Source organism: Streptopelia decaocto (genome assembly GCF_964273445.1).
Source record: "Streptopelia decaocto genome assembly, chromosome: 5".
NCBI lineage: Eukaryota > Metazoa > Chordata > Aves > Columbiformes > Columbidae > Streptopelia > Streptopelia decaocto.
The window spans coordinates 28,495,186-28,517,545 of NC_138659.1; positions in this window are offsets into that span (position 1 = coordinate 28,495,186).

The window sequence follows — 22,360 nt, forward strand, 5'->3', positions numbered from 1 at the left end:
CTTAACGTTGCTTAAGTCTAGCCCCCTGAGTATTCGATTTAAACAGATTCATAGTTTTCCAAATATTTTGCAGGGCAGATTATAGCACCTGAGTAATAAAATCACAATAACAGTTTCTAGCTGTGTGAGAAGAATTTAAAACATATTTATCTTGAAAGAGTGTGAGGGAAGCACACATTACTGTTAAAAAGTAATAATTAAACTGCTTCTGTTCTATCTGGAAGCACAGACTCATTATAAATAAAGATAAACAAGTGCAATATAAAAACTCCAAACATTTATTCTCTTTTAATGGACTTCTAAGTCAGTTTCTCTAGTTGTTGATGAATGTAATAAAATAAAATTAAATTAAAAGAAATGTCAAGAAGAAAACAAATTTAAAATTAACACAGCCCACCATAAATTTGCAATTACGTGTCCATTAAAGGTCTTGAAGAAAGTTCATTTCAGCAAGGATAGAATTGACACTATTGGAGCTTTAGCAGGAACAATTACTATCATTGCAAATTACTTAAACTATTAAACTGAGAATAATTCAGAAATATCATTAGCAGTAAAATTACTTAAAAAAACTTGTTTTCTTTCTCCTTTGTTTAATTTAAACTTAATGTCTGCTTATTCTCACACAAGCAGAAAATGCTGATAAATAATTCCAGAGCATGCCTAAACATCTCCCTTCACAGCTAGCTTCTAATTTGATCTCAGGAGACCCTTCTTGGTAGCTGAATAAAATATTTTCATTTATTCTGGGAGAGCCTACATCACCGTACGTTTCTAATCTCATGTTGCTTGGTAATGCCGCTAGATGAGGTCCTCAGCAAATCATTAAACTTGTTCAATAACAACATTACAAAACACAAGAGATTTACCCTTAGTGAAACAAAGAAGTTTTTCAAACATGGGGAAATACATATTTTATATATATTTTTATATATATATATATATATAAATTTAATAAGCTGACTTGAGTTTCTAAGGCAGTTTCAGAGATTATTTAACATTTTAAACTTCCCGGTATGTACAGTACAAGAACAAGGAGACTTCAATGCAGTGTCAGAATGGTTTGAAAAAGCCATACTTTCACGTTACAGAAAATAAAAGTGATATTGCTTTTCTGATAGGATCAAATGTTTTGTCTTGGCCAGCTCACTGTGCCCATTACATGTTCCCTTCATTTGAACAAAATACAGTCTTTTGAAATTTAAGGATTTCACCTCCCAGTCTTATCTTTCTAGCAACTAACTATATTTCCTGATGATACGATAATGTAAATGACTTTACTGTGGAATTCATGAATCATCAAGATATGATTTGAAGAGAGGAAATTAAACACTTGATTCAATTAATCTTTCTTATTAGGCTAGAAATTCATGATTTGCACTCCTAATAAATATGATGTGAGATTGCATATGCATTAATCACATGAGATTAATACCTATTATTATTCTTTATATTAAATAACACTGGATTCAAGTGACCCAGGCACCAGCTTCCTGATCAGGAAGGAATGGGGAACGCCGTGGAAGTGGTACATGCTCCCAGCAGAGAAAAGACTCTTATTGCTTGACAGATCATCCATCTTCTTTCTTGGCTTTATTGTATTTCTTCCATATTGATGGCTTTCTCTCTGGGAAAAGTTTGTTGGGTCAAGTGCTGAAACTCAAACCAGTGTTCCCTCATGCAACAGTAGGGAATAAAAGTGCAGTGGAGCAAACAAGTACAGCTAGGAGTCTGGATTAATTGAGGCCTGTTAAGCATCTGATCACCTGAGATCATGGAGATTTTTAGGCTAAGCATATCTTTTATTATTATTATTATTATTATCATCATCATCATCATCATCATCATCATCACTAAATTTGCAGAGATGACTTCATTTAAGGTTTTTGTTATTGGTTGTACATGACATTTAGTCCATTCCTTCTATTTTTTCCTGGAGAAGGCAATTCAGTATTATTCTACTTACACATAAAAGTTTATGTTGTGTGGTATCTACCCATCTATTAATGAATCCACCCACCTGTCTATCCATTCCTCTGGCCACTTATTCATACACCATGTAAAAATATGAATTAGTTGGTTGATTGTTTTCTATCTCTGAATAGCGAAATCAATAGTACAGAACTACTGTTATGTATATAGCTATATGATATGCGCATATGCAAACGTACACATTTAAAAACACATCTAGAGAATTGCATGGGAAGAGGTAGATAACTCTATCTAGACACTTATCAGATTCAGAAAAAGCTGGCATGCCCTGGTAGTGCTGAGTGAGGCACTTTTACAGTGGATGCTACCTCTGCTGGTCACAGCTAATGGCACCTGCATTGTCCAGTTGTCAGGGTAAGACTGTAGAAACCCCCTGGAAAGAATCCTCCTTCCCTGGTAGCTGTGACAGAGCCCGGGTACTCATATGCTTACCTTGTTAAAGCTGCACAGGGCTAAGTTGGAGTAAGGTTATCATTCTTATCAGTTAAAACCTTGAATATAGCTATTTTTACCTTCATTAGGATAAAGTACATTTGTAAGTGGATGATCTAAGGCTTATGAGCCTTCAGAATTTCCCTTGAAGTAAAAGTCACTTGAAAAATTCAAGATATTTTATCTATGACTTTTGTCGAGATATTTTAAGAAAGTGTTTTGGGTAATAATTTCAGTCTAGCCCTAACTGGTACTTTCTTATGAAAAGGAACTGCCAAGACAATCCTGTATTGTTTTTTGCTTTTGGTTGAGTTGTACTATTAGTAAAAGTAATACATTTGGAATTTTAAACTGTTTTAAAAAATAGGCAATTTTAAAGGTTTATTGTAATTATGAAGCTACAGATTTAAAAAAAAAATCATCGAAGTAATAACAGTCTTGTTAAAGTGTTTTTTGGCAATAGTAAGACACTTTGAATCTTGAGAAATTGAAAGAAAATCATATTAATAGAGGGAAACAGAGAAATGACAAGGAGCTACTTCCAGTTCTTGCAAAAGACTTTGATGGAGTATGTTGCTGTGTTTCATAAGCATGAGCATGACCAGGAAGAGACTCTTCAGTGAACGGCAGAATATCCTCTGTGGTGTTGTGCTCTTTTCTTCTGTTTTACATAACTCCATTTTCCTTGACGATCCAACCTCAGCTCATTTCTGATTTCTTAGAAATATCTCTGGGTGTGGAGAATCAACATTTTATTTCATCAATATAATCTCATTTTCACCATGATTGTTTATTTGGTTTTGTTGTATTGTGTTTTGTTTTTTGTTTTGTTTTGTTTTGGTTTTTTTCCTTTGAGGTACCTACATGTGTTTGAACTTTTTATGCCTTTACTGTTGCCCATAGTCTCTGTCAGATGCATGTATTCCTTAGGTGTCTTTTTGTTTTTGGTTTTTGGAAGGAACGTAGCTGATACTGATGCACACAAGCAGTGACTGTGTGAGGATGTGCAGCTTTCTGCCTGTTTCTGCAGTTCCTGAGTTGGTAGTAGCACCTCTGTGTGACTTAGTAATGATGACTATCACATATAAAAAGGCCAGTCTCAGACTACCATACCATTGTGTAGCTACTACACAGTTTTCATAAAAAGGTGGAGTGTCCCTGCTCCTACAAGTAGTTTACAGGCAAAGTGGAGAACAAATAATGACCTTTACACTACTCCTATTTTTGTCTTCTCTGTGCAATATTTTGTGTATGTTTGTTTTCCAGAGAAATTTTCAGGACTCATCATTATTTGTCCATTGAAGGAAAAACTTTCAAATATAATTGAGAGATAGGATATGAAATGATGGATTAACAGTACACATGATATCAGTATATTAAGAATCTCTTTTTAATTATTGGATTTCTTGCATTTTGTTTGATATGGTACGTCAAAAGGTCTGTGTGAATGTTATTTCAGAGAATATTTATTGAGCAACTAACATGCCTCTGTCTTTGCAAATTAATTAGCTCTTTCTGGGTTTTTTGGTGTGTTTTTTTTGTGGTTTTTTTTTATGTAAAGTGTAATAATCTGAAACTGATTTACAGCACTTCTGCCCTTTACAGAGCCATTACTTTGCACTAGTTAAAATAAAACTGGCTAGTTAAGCTTTAGTTCATATGCATGTCTCACTTTCTATTTTACTTTAAAGTGAATTCTGCAAGGTAAAAGTGATAAGGGTATCATAGATGGAGATTCCCTGTAGTCTGAACTGGCAGTTTTGCTGAGCTCTATCTAAAAGTCACCTCAGAGAAATTTGGAGGGGGGTTTTGTTTTCATGTTGCCTGTAACACTGCCTGCCAAAGAGTAACTTGAGACAAGAGAGTGGGCACTTGGCAACTTTTATCTTGGAGGTAACAATGCAGAAGCTGCTAATTAGCGAATGTTGTTTTTATCAACTTGATGCAGAATTCCAGTCTTGCATGTGAAAAGTGCACAAATTTTCTTTGTGCCAAATTGGCCTCCATGTGAGGATTGGGTGGATCCAATTAATGTCAAACAGGCCTGTGTACTGTGTTTGTATAAACTAGAGTGTGATATGCTTACATGTGGCCTCCTTTCCAGATGATATGCTCAACTTTGAGTAGGGATGAGATAATGAACACAGAGCGTATTTCTTTCATCTGGACCAGGCACAGAAGATTGAATTTGTTCTGAACTAGATCACAGACAACCAAAGCCACATTTTTACTCTCTTCTTTATGTGCCACAAGGTCTCAGACAGCTATGGTCCCCCCAGCTAGTTTGTGTTGGTCAGCTATCCAGTGGATTTCTTAACGCACCTCACTTAAAAATGAGATGCATTTGCCTCATTGCTAGAAATCAGGATTATTATTGAAAGTGTGACAGATAATTTGTTACTCAAAAGCTCTTGAACGCACCCACTGTCTTGATGCCTGCCAGAAAGAAAGCATAATGCCAACTGTTGTATTGCTTATTTGTCACAATCCTGAAAGAAGAAAGGGATTTTTGTCTTGTTTTGTTTTGCACTGGGCAAAAAGAGCTGGGCATTCATTGTGAACCAAGACAAATAGTACCAGTGGGATGTATGGGCTCAAGCTCTAAAGAAAAGGTGACAGAACAAGCACAGGGAAACTGAGATGGAAGCTGGGCAGCAATATAGATTAATACGAACAAATCCAAACACCCACAGAGGCTGAGGTTATTAATTGTTTAAGGAATGCCATGTATTGTGAGAGATTTACAAAGACAAAGTGGCATGTTAGGTCAAGAGAATCCTTTGATTAGGAATTAGGCCATGGACTCCGCAGTTAAGAAGTATGGAGAAACAAATGGGAAATTCCTGCTGTGTTGTGTCATACCATACGTGGCTTTAGATCCCAGTTTTGAGCAAACATCATGATACCCTCTTTGCCCAGTATTCTGTTCTGTTATGTTCTGTGTTATTGGATTTGGATATTTTCCTGTGAAATATCACTTTTAATATTGGTTGCCTTTTAGGTTGGCTCACAACTGATGAACTAATCTGTTTAAATCCAGCACCTTTCACATGATGTTGATTATGAGTAGCATTTTATGGGAGCCTTGTGCCATAGGTATTATATTCAGCTTCTCAGTGAACCGTTGCTCATATTTCAGGAAAAAACCCTTACCTTTGGTTTCAGTTAGACCTGGGTCAGGCTTCATACCTGCATTTGTATGACAAGTTACAGAATAAGGACTAAAAGAAACTAGTGTTTCCTACAGCTGTCTCATTCCCTGTTCAGAAAGCAATATTCTGCTAATGTGTCATGGAAGTGCAACACATTACAGCTGGGCTTCCAAGTAATGCAGGACTTGTCAGCTCAAACACAGTCTCTCAGGAGACATCAGAGCATGTTGAAGTATGAAGATTTGCAGAAGGAGTCACAGGAAGACAGTGAAAGTTGGAAGTCCATTGATTTTCAAAGCTGAGCTGCTGCAGTAAAGTGGAAGATATTCAGTACCTGGTCTGTGGCCCAGGGTCAGGACTCTTTGCAGTGGAGCGTATCTAAGTGAGAAATGCCTGATGTGTGTCTGAGTGCCAGAATCAGAAAGATTTCAATTAGTCAATATGTAGCGTGTGTTGACCAGTAAGAACTAACCCGTAAGCAAAGCTGTTTCTGAACTGTGGTTGCTTTCTCAAAGTTACACTAAGCTGCACAACAGTGACTTGTTAATGTAGGTTGGGGCAGGCTGGTATTGGCTCATTTGTTTTTGTACCGTACTTCATTGTGCAGAGTAGGCATGCACTACATCTGCAAAGGGAAGTGATGGGGTTAATGCAAGAAAAATTTCTCTTGCAGATGGATAGATTTCAAACAAACAAATAATTAAATCAGATATTTATATCCTCACATTAATTCTGTTTTGCTTTTAGCATTTATATATATATTCTAAGTTGATAAAGCTCTATTCAAATTCATAGGAAAAAAAAATTAGCCAGATAGACCAAGTCTGTTTCTGTTGATCATGATTTATCTATCTTTCAGTAAGACCTTTGGTAGAGCTGGGGATAATCCATTATCTCTGTACTTTTCTGAACATCTGAAGTTCTGAAGTGACTGAATTTTGAAAAATGAACAAGGGGAAATGTGTGACTTACATCCTGTATGAATCTTAAAACCATTATACGTGCCAGTATATAAAATGAAGGTACTTACCTCCAGTGCTATGTTCACTTTTGGTTATCTTCTCTTAAAAATGGCTATAGGGAGAAAATTACCAGAGAGGGACAGCTAGAAGACAAGGTTTCTTATAAGAAGAGAATAGAACAATTATACCTATTTAATTGAGAAAGGAGACAGATGAGAGGAGACATCATGGAGAAATATAAAATAATGAAGTATAATAAAATTGTGCTAATGCTACAAATTGACTTCTTGGACTTTATATTCAATTTCACTTTTAAAAAGCAATGCTTAATGTTATTAATGCAAAATGATAGCCATTTTTTATCTCCTGAAGGACCTAGATATAAGCAGTAGATAGATGCATCCATATATATGTATGTAGCAGGTCATACATGCAAAATCTCTAATGTAGTGTGAGAATTTACCATTTTATTTATATTCATAAAATAAAGGTCTGTCTGCACTTCAAAGGAGTTGGTGTCTCAGCTGGGAAACTACAACACAATCCCCAGAGTATACATGCAAATTCTGCTGAACACGAGCTTGCAAAATATTCTATAATACTTCCATGTTCATTGCCTGTTTCTAAGTTTTTACACTTACTATAGACTATTTTTGGGTAGAGATATAGGTTAAAACCCTACCTGGCTCAAAACTTAACAAATCTGAGGAGGTTTGTACCTTACCAGTTTAGCATACAGTGCAGTAACACTTCATAATTGACTAAGACACTATAATTAAGGTCCTCATGGGAATATAACCAAGAGCAACACTGGGCAGTTTTTCATACAATGCCAACATTTAACAGTGAACTGTGTGGCTGAAATGGGCTTCAAAAGAAGGTAAGCAAATGAAACTTCCTTTCTGGAAAGGGCATCAGGGACCGGTGTCTGATAGGATCCACAAAGACAATGACTTGCTGAAAACATGTGTCATTGACATCAGAGAGCCGGCTGAGGTGTCCTGCCCTGTGTCTCACAACAAGCTTTGCCGCTTTGTCGAAATGACCAACAGATGTTGTATTTCTGTTTAGATTGTCAATATTTATTACTGCTGTTTGTGCATTTCGATAATTGCTTCAGTCTTTATTTCACAGCTGATTTAGCCTATTCTGATGAGAATCTGGTGTTAACAACAATACTGGGTCTTTTGGACCCAGACTAGGGCAGCCATTCTGCCAAAACCGCAAGGAAACCTGGATGATTAGGATCACTCAGAAAATTGTGAAATGCTGGCAGTGAGAACAAAATGCTTTTCTGCCAAACCTGTGACACCAGGAAAAACTTCTTTTACCAATAAATATGAATATTTTTCTGAATGGTGATAGCTAGATTATGAATTAATATTAGAAATGAGTTGTATGAAAAGCAATTTAATTGTTAATGTGCTTGCTCACTTGATTCCATGATTTTTGTTTCCTTCCTGTCCGTGAAGCTTTGGTAAGAAACTATCAGGACAGAATGGCCCTCAGCACTTGTGGAGATTTGAGAACTCTGGGGAGCTTAACATCCTTGCATGTAGCCAAAAGTAAGTATTTAATAAATATTAACTGTGTTCGCTTTAGAACAGAATGCAGCATGCAGGTGAAAAACAGCACCAATAAGAATGAACAAAACTCCTGAAGCTATATCCATTTTTGTGTGAGAAATCATCTACATATTTCTTTCTTAAAGCTGGTCAGAACATTTTCCAGAAAGAATACACGTTCTAGTATACATTAAGATCCTTGAATGTTCATGCTGGTAATCCTGTGTTTTTTTCTTTACAACTGGAGAACCACCAAATATGTTCAACAACTGTCTCTCAGGAAAATTTCTGTAATTTGGGGAAAACATTTTCTTCTCTAGCTTTGTTAGAAATAGTCTGGCTAGATCAGCCTCTGTGTAGTGATGGAGCTCAAAAGAAATAGATGTAGTTGAATTCAGTACCTTAATCTAACTCCAACGAGTTAGAACAAAATATTACATGTCGTAATCTTACATCATAGATCTTTGTTTGGAGAGCATCCAGACATGTTGCTAGTATTATCTTAAGTATGTTCTTGATAAGTGCTAATATTGATATCTATGCCTCTCAAAAGAGAGATATATAGATGTGAACAGGTTTTTCCAGTATGTCTCTCAATTGAAGGTGACTTAACAACCCTTTTTTTATCTGACCTTTTAAAGTAGGATAGTGGGCAATAACCATTAACTGATCAAATATGAGAAATGTCAGGTGTAGAATAAGCACTGACAAGGAAATATTTCAACTCTTTAAGCTCATGAACAGTCACTGAAAAACCTTGGTTCCTATTAAGGGTACTTTTTTTTTTTGCAAATATCTGATAATAGGTATGATACGTTACCTCATGCAGCATTAGTCCACAAAGCTAAATTTGAAGATAAAAAAAAGATCAAACAGGTTAAAGTATGGTATAATTCTGAGAAACTCATCATTGTTGCTTACCCAGATATTCACATTTTCATCACACAGTGCCAGATCTCATTTAGTAATACATGTAGTAGTTCTATCAACCCACTTATCTATTTTTCTTTAACATGTACTGCATAATCACTCTCAGATCATCATGTGTCACTGTAGATTTCTTTCCCTTCTGTTAATCCAAATAATTCAAGTTAATAGTGAATTTATAAAAAAAAAAAAGAGTGCTTTGCACTGAAAGCCTCATACATGCTACAAATATTTCATTATACAGACACCTTATTTATTTCATAAGAATTTGCTAGCAAAGAGAAATACGAGGTGGAGTCGAGATCAGAAGTCACTGTGTAGGCTGGGGGGGGGTGCGTAATTCCTCTTAGCCACTATTACTTTGTAGTGTTTTCCACTGGAAAAGTCCACTGATGTCAGTGCACTTACTCTTTATGACAAAGCCCCAAAAATTCTGATGATGAGAAGCATCAGATTGCTTCTTCCCCAGGGCAGTGCTGGGCAGAGCACACTTTGCACCAAAACCAGTGCCTGTACCCAAAATCTTCACAGTGTTCTGGATAAATTCAATTTCTACCGCTCCTAAACACAGGCAGTGCGTTGGTTATGCTATAAAAATAGAAACAATCTCTATACTAGTCTGGAATTCATGTCCATATGTAGCCCTTAGGATTTGACTCTATTCTGTGTTTAATGTCTGTTTATAATATTTTTTAAAGTTTATATTGTTTAGGAAATCTAATTAAAAATTAGGCCTTCTTCATAGACTCTGACTCCAGCTGTTCTCTATAAAGCAGCTGGTAAACTTCCATAAATAGTCCACCAAAGATTAACCCTGACAAACACAGAGTCTTGAGGTGGGAGGCATCATTCCAGCATACAAAATTCAGTATTAACAACCTGTTAACAGAGAGACAGATTATGTCGGGATCTGCGAGTGGGGCACAGACCCAACCCTCTGTGGGGTTTTGGTGCCTCCACACTTTTGGGGCATTCTTTGGGCTGCTCTAGATCCTGTAGTGATTGTTTCAACATCCAGCATCGGGACTGCAACACCAGGCTGTAGGGATCTCAGATTTTCTCACTTTGGGTATCTGAAAGGTAGAAGAATGTGACACAAAAGGAGCCTACAGGCAAGAAATCTTTTAAACTGCTCTGCAAAAACTAGAAGTGACCCCAGAGAAAAGACCTCAAAAAAACCCAAACTCCCAGACTTCCATGTCATATTTGATGAAGGCTGTCCATCAGGTTTCAGGCACATTTCTCATTGTCTGCAAGTGTAAACTTGGCACAGTTGTGGGTCAGGACCACTGTGCACTTAAAACACAATAGTATAAATTCAAATTGATTCTGCCTTCTGCACAAAGGAGAGGGGCCTCACCAGAAGCAATATAAACTAAAGGTATTTGGGGTACCAGTTTAGGTTCAGGTTCAGCACCAGAAAGACCAGAGAAGTGGGCAGTAAAAATGAACGGTAACTTGAGGATATTTTAATAACAGCTGCTCTGTTTTCTTTCTTCGTGCAGTTTTATATTATTTGCACTTTTGTAGTTTCATCTTGATGACATGGCTATTATTTTATAGCAGTTTCAAGCAGTTAATTAATGAACTGCACACATGTGACATGACACCACCTTGCCCAATTATCTCTGGCATCTATTATTATGGTACAAAGCACTGCCGCTTTGCAATTTCTTTTAGATTGTAAATTGGCTCTGGAGGCTGTTATTTTATTAGCCAAAACAATACAAGAGCAGTGCTTGATGGCTGCTACATGCAGCAGTGACAAATTGCCATGCGTGATCTCAGGAAATCGACCAAAGTTTGATAATGCCTCTCTGTTCTTTAGAAGTAAATATGTCTCTTGTTAAATCCACACCACCTTGTGAAGTCCTTTACAACCAGATCGCCATATTGCTGACAACCTGTAAATGACTGAGTAGTACAGAATTAGGAAGAGGATGTGTAACAGAGTTTTGAAGTGATTTTTCTCAGGATCTTTTTGCTGGTAATAGCAGACCAAAAAATATGGCTGTATACCTACCGGAAATTAAACTGAAAGTAAAGACAAACATTTTAAGGCCAAGTTCTTTCTGGCACTGTATTTTCTAGCTTGTAAAAGCAGATACACAATACCTAGAGGGAACTTGGGCAGAGATCATGTCCTGGCGTCCCTCATCTGAACTCCTCAAGGGAGAATTGGAAGGACGAGGGAAATGTAAGTCCCTCTGTCTTCCCTTCTCAATTGCATTAGAAGTGAGCTATGACTGGCAGATGTGCTGTACTTTCTATTAAAATGAGGTATCTCAATATTTTTCTGTATGAATCATTGTGTCTTGGTCATCCTAGGTTACTATACTACCCTGTCAGGCTCATACATAAACCCAAAGCTTGCTCCTTTTGTGGGACCTAGATTTGTTTTGAAATTCACCCTACATTTTATAGAAACACTGTTTTTCCCTGAATCCTCCCTTCAGGATTGCACAGCTTACAGCCAAAAGCCTTCCTCCAAAATAAAACTGTAGCAGAAACTTCGATTTGCTTTGGACTGCCTGAAAAATTTTCCAAGGGTTTTGAGCATATGACCAAAGGAAAACACTTCCAACTTGTTTCATACCTGTTTGACCAGAATGAACTCTCACCTTCAAATTGCATATATCAATGAAAAACATCACCTAAATCTTATTATTTTTATGCACTACATTACAAATGCATTGGTCACTTATTGTGAATATTCATATAAAAGTTCCTTCATCCAAACTTGATGAAAATATTTCCCAACAATTAAATACATTTTAATTTTAATGTAGAAGTGCAAATTCTGTTCCTGCAACTTCACAAGCTGAGATGTCTGCTTTTAAAAATTAATTTTAAATATGTGCACAAATTGCCAATTATGTGTAAGAATGGAAATACATTATAGCTAAAGAATGCATTCCTCTCTTTGCACAAAATGCAGAGGAAATATTCTCTGCCTCTCACAAATGTGTCTTTCATGCTGAAATATATGCATTTATTAGAATGGATTCACATACAAAAGACTCTGAGATAGAAAGAAATGAAAATAATAATGTTTTCAGTTTAGAATCTGATCCTCTAACAGGAATTACTCATTGTAGTATGATTCTGTACTTGAATATGTTGATGTAGAATAAAAAGTAATATTATAGATGCAAACATCTATTCACTAAAACTAGCAATAGGTAGATAAAAACTTCTGTAGTTTGAGAGTGTTTTGGGACTCATTTTGGATAAGAAGCCAGAAGTTCAGATGCATTCCCTGGTCTTTTGATTTTTTTTTTTTCCATATCACAGGAGCTTCTTTAATTCATATCCATTAGCCTTTCCAGACCTTTTTCCCAGGTCCATGTCAGTCCCTCACTGCCTTTTTCCATTCTACCAGACATTAATGATCTACTCTTATTGTTTTCTTTCTATTTTAGGGGTTTTTTACAGCTCCCATTACTGTAGTATCCGAGTAGTTCATATTCTCCACCATACTCATCCTTACAATAACCAAGTGTAACTGCATGAGAAGCAAAGGAAGTACAATGATCCCCACTTTATAGCTCAATAATTAGAAAAAAACACAAAAAACAAAAACAAACAACTCAGACCCATATCTGCAAAGGTATTTAGGTACCTCATTCTCTTTGAAATCCATGACAGTTACATACCTAAATAGAACTGCGACAGTGATGGAGGGAGAACTGGAAATAGACCTTCATCTCATGACCCACTCATTGAAACATGCTTTCTTTTATCATTATTTTTTTTAAGCCAGATACTTTCTGCCCTGTTTTTATATTTGACCATAAATAAATTATGTGAAGGTGTTTCACAGCCACCTTGTTATATATATGTGAATATCTTCTGGACTAGAGCTTTTTCTTTTCAATATTTTGTGTACCTTGGACTGCCACAGAATTTGGGATGCATGAAGTGCAATGGGGAAAGTAGCTGTGGAAACTCTGGAGTTCAGAGTCCACAAAAAAAGACTGCTACTTTTAATTACTCTTTGCAGGGAGGAGATCTTAAAAGTCCAGAGGCAAGACAGCAATGGGTCCTGAAACTGGGAAAAAATGACACTGGAGTGAAAATCATGTAGATATTGTGAAACTGAATGGAAGACAAATCGTCATGAGGAACACTGCAGTATAATTCACAGTACTCCACACAGTTCCTCTCTCCAGCAATCACTTGATTTTGATAAGTTGTTAAACTAACCCTTTGTGAAGCTTACTTCATGCCAGATGAGAAGGAGGAGAAAGTCTAGCGGTGTGTATTGACCAGAACAAAAGGAAAGGGAAGCTTTCAAATAAGAGCATCTTCAAATTATTCTATATTCCTAAACAATGACTTACACAGGCTATATTTCAGTACAAGGCTAATTATGGTATTCTTCAGAGAATCCTTTGAGAAGAAATAAACACATGGATGACTGGAAGCATTTAGGAAAAAAAAATCAGATTATTTTCATGGTTATGTTTGTAATACAACTGTTTTAAAATAACAGAAATAATACACAGCACAGATGCAACACATCTGCTCAGACATTTCTACTTTTCAGCATGTTAAAGCAATTCAGATGCTCTAAATTATGACCCACTGTTGTGCTTGGAGTCATTTGAACAGGCCCCCTGGTATCTAGAAGTAGGAAGTCTGTTTCAGCTTTAGAGACTTTGGTTTTAGCTCCATATTCTACTTAGCCTCACCATAGAGGTGTTTGGTTGTTTTTTGTTTCTCTCCTTTGAGGAAACTTAGAATGTTTTGCTGTTATTTTCTTTACAATGATAGATAGCATGACTGCATGCTAATGCCAGAGATGTTGGATGGACAACTTAAGAATGGAAAGTAGTAAAATGAGAAATGTCTAATACAAGAAAAAACTGGTTAGGGCAGTGCTGTCTTTTCTCTCTCCCACAGAATTTCAGTTTCAAAGAATAATGTGCAGAGCCTTGTTTAGATAAGGACTCAGATATTTCCATACTCAATTCATGTTTACCCAATGAAACATCAAATGCAGCAATGATTAAAATGAATCTTCCTATATTTGCTTAAACAACTTTGCACCTATTCAGTCCAAGTGAGCCAACTTCAAAGCTGAAGAAAAAGTTCCAGATTGGCAAGAATTAAACAGGTAGATTTATGAGAGACTCTGAGTAAAGATTTGAGGAGATTTTATTGTGGATGGATGAACCCACTGTCAGTTGCAAGTTGAAAATGAGAAATTAGTGTTGGAGAGCTAGGAAAAATGAAGAGACCATGTAATGCAGAACTAGATAAAGTTGCCAGCTAGTGCACATGCTGTCAGATAAGTCTGACTTTGAACAAAGGAGGAGAAAGGAAGCACAGAGGAGGAGGGAAAAAAAAACCCACCACAACCAAAAAAATCCCCAACTCTAAGTCTTTGGAAAATGTTAGAAGTCATTGATTCAAGATTATTCAAGTTCATACACAGAAGAGCTTACATAAGATCAACCAGATAAAAACTGTGATATTTGTCATTTCTAATTCCAGTAATTAAGTGCTGTTCTAATTCTACTTGAGAAGGCCTCAGTGGGATTATAATAATGGTATGATGATGGCACCAAAGACAAAGAAAGGATCAGAACTACTACAAAAAGAAAGGATATTGAAAAATTAATGACACACAGGCAATGACTGTCTTTAAAAAAGTAACCTTTGCTGATAGTTGTTGCAAAAAAGGTGTGCAAGACATCTTGTTCCCTATGTGTTTTCCAAAAAAATAAGAGAAAATTGCAGAAATAATTGTAATACATCACAGTGATATTTCCTGCAGTTGCTACTGATGAAATTCTTCATAATTATCATGTTTTTTTAGATGGTTGATTTTTAAGACAATTTTTTTTTTTTTTGGTCAAAATGTAGAAGTTTATTGAGAACAAACCTACCAGTTTTGGAAAAACAGTGGAAGAGGAAGAGAGAAGGAAAGGGAGAGAGAAAAAGATAAAAGTGAATTTTCTCACAATTAACAAATTATTAGCACAAGCATCAGAGTTGTAAGATCTAAAACTCAAGACAGAATTTCACAAAGCAAGGAGTTAGACCCTGGTCAGCTGCTCTGTAGGTGACCCTGCCTGCTGGTTTATACCCTTTCTCAGAGGCCCTAAAATGTGTACAATATATGCAAGACTGACTAACTCCAACAGGAAAGTACTCCAAATTACTGACCTCCTTGAGATTCACTTATTCTCTAAAGTGGATGAATGTCACTCAGTGGAGGAATAACATTCAGGTCCTCAGTGAAAGGAGAGTATTTTAACTCCTCCACATTGCTTCACTCCAAGTGATCTAGGTCCATCTCAGGGAGGAAAGGGGAATTGTAGAAATATCAGAGACTTTGGCAAGCAGGAAAATAATTTTACTTGCCAAACCTAGTGTAGAAAGGAATCAGACTTTTGCTTGCCTCCTAGGGCCTCTGGAATGGAAATCCCCTCCCTTTAGACATTGAAAGTCACATTGCTTCCCACCGTCACATTGCTGGGAAACTTTATTATATGCAAATTTCCATGATTTTTATTCCACTTCTTTTCCTTTTACTCCATCCAAGTTATTTCGCCATCTCAACATTGAACCATTATTCGATGTCCCATAGAGAGTATAATGCACAGTCATTATTAAGATACACATGTTCATGGAATAACCCAAAGCTCATTAAAAAGATAAACTTATATTAGAGTATTTGGTGTTATTCTCAGAGCATGCACAAAATATGGAGCAAATATTGTACTTATAATTGCATTTTAATTGAGCTGTATCTGGTATAAAAAGATAGTTGCATATGGACTGTCAACTTGAATAATATTTTAAGGTACATCTTTTAATTTTACGGCTTTTATTGTTACTATTACAGTTTGAGAAAATTTCCCCACAGCTGTTTTTATTTTGTGAAAATCATTCATCCCATGAGCATGACTGTAGCTGTGTGCAGTATACATAAATCCTTATGATCATTAAACACATGTAGTTAAGGACTGTTGAGTATCTATACATGTTTCATTTTCTTGCTTTGTGTTTAATTTTTCAGTGACTTTCTTTATTATTTCTATGTTTCAGACATAGCACAAAAGGGCGATCTACAATTAGAAAATGGCTTAATGCCACCCTCGTTGTTGTCCCTGTTATTGTTTAAATCTAGATGTGTTGCTTCTTCCTCATCACTTTCCCCAGGCATCCGGTCCCTAGTGACAACAGTTGTGTCCCACTACTCCAACTGGTGCATCACTCTCTCACACAAGCTCCCTGACAGGTCTCTATTCCAAAGTCCAAGTTGTCTTTGCTCCTTACACACAGTCTCTGGTACTACTATCTTTTCCTCCCTTTCACAGAATCCTTAATATTTTTCTCTTTCCTCCTGCTGCTCCACTGACTAGATTCTCCCAGCTCTGCTGGCTTTTGTTCCAGTTCCTCTGCTCACATAAACACCCTGGGCTTCCTTCCTGCACTGCTTCTTCCCCCTGAACAATCCCGGTTATTCATCACTTCTTCCCAGGCTCTCACTTACTTGTCTCTCCTTCCTAGGATTCCTAACTGTTATTTGACGATCCTCAGGCTGAAAATGATTTTGACATGCAAAGGATCACATTTTCTAGACAACAGCCAAGTCAGAGGAGCTAGAGTTTACTGGGTTTCACATGAAACCCAGATGAAACAGCATTTTTTTCCTGATTTCAGTGCAGAACTACAAGGCACTCCTAAAATTTTCCCCAAAGTGAGAGTAATAAAAAGACAAAAACCTTTCTGTGAATGTAGCCTGAATTGATACTGAATGCAGATAATTTTTTCTTCTTTCAGATTTGGCAGAAAATATTTTAAAGAGCTCTCCTTGATTATTTTCTTTTCATGAACATAGTCATTCCATCCTGAAGAACCCGTCCCCATTTGGCTTAGGCTTCACTAATTTAGCAATTAACATTTAACAGCCAAATTGTTTTCTTGAGCCCAAGGGCACTAGTGCAAGAAAATATCTTCTGATCTATAACCCCATTGCAATCTCAGAGCTCCTAAAACCTAACTTTTTTTATTCTAATCATTTCTGCTGATGCAGAGCCAGTCATAACTATACTGCAAGTAGCAAAAAGCTGCACAATACTATCTAGTCAGACAGCATTTATTGTGCTGTAATTTGTTCTAAGACAATAGATGAGATGCAAATTCTAGAGAGGCATATTAATCTGTAGGTCAAACAATAACAAAATATTGAAAAACTGTCTTAATGATTTTTTACATTGTGGTGGAAAAGCATGTAATTCCATAGAGGGGTGCTGGCATCCTCATAAACCAGGAGAATAAAGCTGAGAGGTTTATTAATGCCACCAAGGCACTGAAATAGGATTTGTTTTATATCATGTACTATTGCATAGGTGTTTATTATTTATAACACATTCTTCTTTTTTAAAGGTCTCCATTCTAAACCCTCTTCTGATGCTCCATATCTTGCTTTTCCCCATTGGTTTTAAACAGCAATTGTATTCCAGATGCAGCTTTAAATGGTGCTGTGTTAGCTGCTACCTTTCACTTTTTATTACAAAATTTAGTCTATTATACCAGCAGTATTTTTCATTGAAAAGTAAAAGTTTAAAACTGCTGACTTCTTCTGTGGTGTGTGGAAAGAGGTTGCTCTGTGTGTGCCATATGGCGTTCAGCACCTTGTAGGATTAGACCCTAAATGCTAGTAAATCGCGTTTTACTGACAGGGAGCACTGTGCAGGCAGAGGCAGCGCGCTGCTCCTGCTCAGCCCTCTTGGTAAGCCTCCTCTCTGGTTTGAAACAATCCGTACTGACACTGTAAGCACCAAACCAGCTGTCACTGCTGTTCTTGGCAGCCAAAGTTGCACGGGGCCACGCTGTAAAATGCTCAGCAGGGTAGGTGGGTTCCCAGCACTTGTGTGAAGAAAGCCCAATACTCCTCAGAGCACAGTCTGCATGCCTCTCCTATTCTAAAATTCCAGCGCTAGAAAAGAAAGTGGTACAGAAGGCCCAGTGATGAGGTGGTAGGGGCAGCCTTCATTCACAGCACAGTGGTGGCACACCCATGAGAAACAATGAACTCCAACTTAATGGCTTATTACTGCTGTTAGCCCTTCTCACATGCAGGGCAGCTGCCCAAAGCCTCAGTCACACAGGAGCACCTCCAGCAGGACCTCTGACACATCCGTCTCATCCTGTTCACAGCAGAACTACTAATGACGGAGTGAGAGCCAACAGACACCCGGGACACAGGGCAGTCCCTGTCTGCAGAGGTTACCACCCTCAGCCTGACCCCATGTATCCCACACTCCTGCAGCACACTACTCAGGTCAGTTGTGAGTGACCATTTCCTCTGTCATCCCTGATAAATTAATTATCTATTGCACAATAACCTGCCATTATAGGAGACTAGATAAAGTGACCCTGCAAGCCCAGTACTCTTAAACCCTTCCGTGACATTGCTTATGAAACAGCTCCCTTCCTCTCCACACAAATCACTGGAGGTCAAATACCTAAACCAGCTTTGGGCAGTGGACCAACATGCTTTGGAACCTGATTTCATGGTGGGGACAAGCTGAGTGGGATGCAGCCTCACTGCACGACAAAGGACCAGCCATAGGAGTCAGTCAGGAGCAGAAACCTGCAGCCACCAGCCCTGCAGGGGACATTGATTCTCACAACCTGGAGACCTGAAACACACCTGGGCAGGGAACAGGCCTTTCTTCTGTAGTGGGGGTTGACAGAATAATACTTCAGTCTTTTAATATTTTATTTATGTAGAAAACAAGGATATTGATTAGTCTTACTTATGGTAGTGCTTGTGCTTGGCTGGAATGCCTCTCCACAGGGCTGTCACGTGGTGGGTTCTGCCCCAGCCAGGTGGTTGCAGATCAGAGGTGGGGGTGGAGAATTAAGAGCTCCATATAGAGCCATCCAGTACTCCCATGACATATTCAGTCCCCTTGAGATGAGGAATTTAATGTTAACCTCTTAAAAATATATTGTTACCTCTTAAAAATATATTGTTAAAGGCATACTAATAAAGCATTGGTATTTTTCAAAGTTATTTACAGCTGTAACATGTTTTCTCATAATTGTTTCTGTGCCAGTACTAAGCAATGATAGTTTTTAGAAGTACAACTGTTTGCAAAGTATTTTCTCTACCAGGTCATGCCATAAGTACAGAACATTATGATAACAAGATCCTATTTGGATTAATGTGTAACGATTGCTACGTTACTAGTTTATTTTCTCCCTGCTTTTCAGAATAACCTGTTGGGGGGCGTGTTGATGTATGGTGAAAGATAACTAATGAAGCTATATGTATACACTGTAGTAATAATAGCAATCAGTGTGTCTTAATAGCAGCATGAAGAACTTAAGATCTTTACTGTTATCTGAAGCATCCATACTCAATATTTCTGAGGCAATCACTGTGCTGATCAACAGTTATTCTCTTAGTATTCCCTTTTCTGTAGAATATAATCAACCTTTAAAGAAAAATTAGAATTTTTTTCTAGGAAAGTTGGTGTCTTTTTTGTGTGTCTCAATCTACATCTTAAATTGCACATTCAGTTGACATCTAGAGATACATAGAATTAAAGCACCAAATCACACTCTGATTGTTTAGCAAAGACAGATCTTTCATTGAAAAAGGCAGGACTAGCTCTGACAGCCAGTAGACCACAGTAAAGCTTCTCAAAAGAGACTACTCCAGTTGACTAACAGCAATTTTGTCTGTATTTCTACTGCCCCTAGATCTGCTGGGGGAAATCAGTAATAGCTGTGCATACCTACAAGGTTTTCAGACACCCCTGTACAATGAGTCTTCTTTGAACTGTATTTCATGTAGTTCCCCATCTCTGCAATGCTTCCTCTTCTCCTGCTATCCTTTTCCTACCTTTTCCAGACAGCTCATTTGTTCTGCGTCACGCTGCTGCTAGCTAGCCCTTTGCACTCTTGGAGTCAGGGCAGGATTTGTCCCAGTTTCTGCTGGCATACCACCAGTGTTAATGTTTAGTCTAAAAGTTTTAAATGGCAACGGTTTCCTTTTTTTTTTCTTCTTATTTTTTTTCCTTTTTTTTTTTTTTTTTTTTTTTTTTTTTTTTTAACTCAGCACTGTTGCCAGCTTAGAAGAAATGCTGGCAAGGGAAAAAAAAAAAAAGTATGTGACCTATTAAAATGAAAGATTGCCCATTCTCGTAATTACAAGTAACAGGAAGCTTGGTAGTACCTTGTTTGTTATATTCCTCTGACCTCTTCCAAAAAAAAATTGTACAGAAAGTCACAGTTATTAGTACATCTAGAGCTAAGGTCCTGCTCTACGCACATGTGTTAGTCATTTACTGGATTTTTTTCCCCTTTTCTTGCTAGAACTGCAGTGAATTGATAGCTAGATATTCAAACACTGGTGGACAATCCCCTTTAGGCTGCCTTGGAAGAACTTGCTAATAACTAACTGCCATTCTTCTCTGGCTCAAGTTCCCAGTTGCTGTAAGCTTATAGGGGGCCCATTTCAACCTGATTTGATAAAAAGTGCCTGTGAAGGAGTCCCAAAGACGCAGAGTCCTGGGGCAACAGAGGTTTGGCTCTAAGTCTGAAAAGGGAAAAGGAGACTAAAAACTCCCTGTGGTTTTCAGGGTGGACTCCCTTGTGAAGGTTTAGTGTGGAAACCCTGGATTGCCTGGGCTTTGTCAGGCCACGAGAGAAGGGGCTGTGCCTGTACACCGCTCAGTCCCCAGGCCATGGCCAGGGTTTGTCAGGTGTGAAGATTTAGCTCTTATTACAGGGAGCAAAGGGATCAGTTGCAAATAAAATATATGCTGTGGGTTAGACAAAAGCCCTGGTCCTTTGCTATACACACATCTATGCCAAAAGTTAAGTACCTAGGAGAACACCCATCAGTGCTACTCTGTGACTATCAGGTTGTTCTTAAGCCCAGTTTTGGAGTCTTCTCTTGTAATTTACTTTGCTCACTCTGGAGAACTGAAGCAGTTATCTAATGAGGGCTTTCAAATTTGAAAGATTGATCACATGAAAATGGAAATTACCATCATTTGACTCCAATTTATAGAAGCAAATGCAGTCATTACCACAGTTATGCTTCCAAAATATTAGGTAGTTGCAATCTGGGATTTTTTTTTTTTCCCCTGCAAAATAAACTATCAAACTTCTGTTCATATTTGTAGTGCACCTTTTCACAAAAAAAAAGTTATGTTCTGGTTCTGTACTTGTGTTAATAGGTCTTACATGTCAAGAATGCTTATCTGCAAAATCACAAGCGAACGTCTGGAAACCTAAGGGAAAAGAATAGCAGGGGGAAAAAAAGAAAAGAAACTCTGAACTGAAAATGTAGTTTGCGATGGCTATAAAACTAACTGAAATGAGGAAACAAATGAGAAATGGAAATCAATGAAGTTATTTAACATGTATACATAGAACACAAATGAACAAATAAGTTAGTGTTGCATACATCCTTCATTAATCGTGTGACTGATTTTGGATACATGCAGATAAGCACATTCAAAGCTAGCTTTTAAAAAATGTACATGAGAACTGCTTGGTCATAAATGAAGCAGAGGTTTTAGTCCCTCAATAGAGTTATCGGAATGACTGTTTACTTATTCGAGTGACCTGTATCTATGATAGTGAACTTCAATACCACTAAAAGTAATTCAGATATGTATAGGCAAAGAGAATCAATGATCTTTTTGTATGGTGAAACTTTTGATTTCTTATGCTTCACTTCTAAGTAATAACATCATATCTGGAAATTTCACCTATATGGTTTTATTTTCTTTCCCCAAGAGAACTACATTTTCATTTCTCAGTGTCGTGGTTTAACCTGAGCTAGCAATACAAGCACATAACCACTCACTCACACCCCCCAAATAGGAGAGAGAATCAAAAGGGAAGGGAGAAACTTGGACTGAGATAAACATGGTTTAATAAAATAACAAAATACTAATGCACTACTAGCAAATATCTATACATAGAAAAGAAATAGAATATAAAATAAAAGATACTCAACGCAATTCCTCACGAACTCTGTCCACATGGAGCAGCCAGTCTCAGGAAACAGCACCTGGTCCCAACAGCCGATCCGAGAGAGAGAAGAGAGAAAAAGGCAGAAAGGCTCAGAGGCCTCTGCAAACAGCAGGATGGCAAAAGTCCAAACTAACAAAAGTCCCAAACAGAACTTCCCCGGTTCCAACAAAGCAAGCAAAGAGAGGAGCCAGAGGGAGCATGAGAGAGAAATACCAGAAGTTCCCCTATCCTTAAACATGAAGCATGACACTAATGGGATAGAATATTCTTATTGATCAGTCTGGGTGTCAGTCAAGCTCTGCCCCATCTA